Source organism: Synchiropus splendidus, unplaced genomic scaffold (genome assembly GCF_027744825.2).
Source record: "Synchiropus splendidus isolate RoL2022-P1 unplaced genomic scaffold, RoL_Sspl_1.0 HiC_scaffold_89, whole genome shotgun sequence".
Lineage (NCBI taxonomy): Eukaryota > Metazoa > Chordata > Actinopteri > Syngnathiformes > Callionymidae > Synchiropus > Synchiropus splendidus.
In genome coordinates, this window is record NW_026527123.1 from 12,501 (window position 1) to 15,000 (window position 2,500).

Consider the following 2,500-nt stretch of genomic DNA (forward strand, 5'->3'; position numbering starts at 1 on the left):
GACGACCACGTTTCTCCTTCCCAGCTTCTCAGTCGGAACCGCGTGTGACCGGGGGAGCCTGTCGCCGGTGGCCGGCGGAGGCCCCCCGAAGGCGGCTTTCGATTGCTTCTCGGTCAAGCTCTGGGTGGAGGAAAAACAGTCCGGGCCCGCATGGCGCAGAGTCTGGGCTGAAGTCTGAGATGGGGACACGAAGCACCGTCAACAGCACTGGAAGAGCTGCTCAGAAATCCGTTGCCGACATGAGCCCGAACCCACCGGGGCTCGACCTGGCACAACTTTCGCGCGACCTAATTTTTTGTCACTCAAAGGGTTTGAGCACCTAATATTTTGTCACTCTGGTTCTCCCACCCAGAGAGCCTCCGGGGCGGCCCCAGGACCTCCTGCCCGGCTCCGGAGACCCTCCCCGGGCCTGAGGGACCGGCTGGACCCGGGAGGGACCGGGTCTTCTCGGACCTCCGGGGGTCAGGGGGGGGGGGCACTCGGTCGCCTGGCCTGCCCGACCGAGGCGTGCGGCAGGCCGGGCAAAGAGCACCGTGATTCGCACCCTTGAGCTCCAGTGAAACCCCTGGAAGACATAAGCCCGACCCCACCGGGGCTCGACTTGGTACAATTTTCGCGCGACCTAATTTTTTGTCACTCAAAGGGTTTGGGCGCCTAATTTTTTGTCACAGCTCCGGCACCTAATATTTTGTCACTCTGGTTCTCCGACCCAGAGAGCCTCCGGGACCGCCCCAGGACCCCCTGCCCGGCTCCGGGGACCCTCCCCGGGCCTGAGGGACCGGCTGGACCCGGGAGGGACCGGGTCTTCTCGGACCTCCGGGGGTCAGGGGGGGCACTCGGTCGCCTGGCCTGCCCGACCGAGGCGTGCGGCAGGCCGGGCAAAGAGCACCGTGATTCGCACCCTTGAGCCCCAGTGAAACCCCTGGAAGACATAAGCCCGACCCCACCGGGGCTCGACTTGGTACAATTTTCGGGCGACCTAATTTTTTGTCACTCAAAGGGTTTGGGCGCCTAATTTTTTGTCACAGCTCCGGCACCTAATATTTTGTCACTCTGGGTCTCCGACCCAGAGAGCCTCCGGGACCGCCCCAGGACCCCCTGCCCGGCTCCGGGGACCCTCCCCGGGCCTGAGGGACCGGCTGGACCCGGGAGGGTCCGGGTCTTCTCGGACCTCCGGGGGTCAGGAGGGGCACTCGGTCGCCTGGCCTGCCCGACCGAGGCTTGCGGCTGGCCGGGCAAAGAGCACCGTGATTCGCACCCTTGAGCTCCAGTGAAACCCCTGGAAGACATAAGCCCGACCCCACCGGGGCTCGACTTGGTACAATTTTCGCGCGACCTAATTTTTTGTCACTCAAAGGGTTTGGGCGCCTAATTTTTTGTCACAGCTCCGGCACCTAATATTTTGTCACTCTGGTTCTCCGACCCAGAGAGCCTCCGGGGCGGCCCCAGGACCCCCTGCCCGGCTCCGGGGACCCTCCCCGGGCCTGAGGGACCGGCTGGACCGGGGAGGGACCGGGTCTTCTCGGACCTCCGGGGGTCAGGGGGGGGGCACTCGGTCGCCTGGCCTGCCCGACCGAGGCGTGCGGCTGGCCGGGCAAAGAGCACCGTGATTCGCACCCTTGAGCTCCAGTGAAACCCCTGGAAGACATAAGCCCGACCCCACCGGGGCTCGACTTGGTACAATTTTGGCGCGACCTAATTTTTTGTCACTCAAAGGGTTTGGGCGCCTAATTTTTTGTCACAGCTCCGGCACCTAATATTTTGTCACTCTGGTTCTCCGACCCAGAGAGCCTCCGGGGCGGCCCCAGGACCCCCTGCCCGGCTCCGGAGACCCTCCCCGGGCCTGAGGGACCGGCTGGACCCGGGAGGGACCGGGTCTTCTCGGACCTCCGGGGGTCAGGGGGGGGCACTCGGTCGCCTGGCCTGCCCGACCGAGGCGTGCGGCTGGCCGGGCAAAGAGCACCGTGATTCGCACCCTTGAGCTCCAGTGAAACCCCTGGAAGACATAAGCCCGACCCCACCGGGGCTCGACTTGGTACAATTTTCGCGCGACCTAATTTTTTGTCACTCAAAGGGTTTGGGCGCCTAATTTTTTGTCACAGCTCCGGCACCTAATATTTTGTCACTCTGGTTCCCCGACCCAGAGAGCCTCCGGGGCGGCCCCAGGACCCCCTGCCCGGCTCCGGGGACCCTCCCCGGGCCTGAGGGACCGGCTGGACCCGGGAGGGACCGGGTCTTCTCGGACCTCCGGGGGTCAGGGGGGGCACTCGGTCGCCTGGCCTGCCCGACCGAGGCGTGCGGCTGGCCGGGCAAAGAGCACCGTGATTCGCACCCTTGAGCTCCAGTGAAACCCCTGGAAGACGTAAGCCCGACCCCACCGGGGCTCGACTTGGTACAATTTTGGCGCGACCTAATTTTTTGTCACTCAAAGGGTTTGGGCGCCTAATTTTTTGTCACAGCTCCGGCACCTAATATTTTGTCACTCTGGTTCTCCGACCCA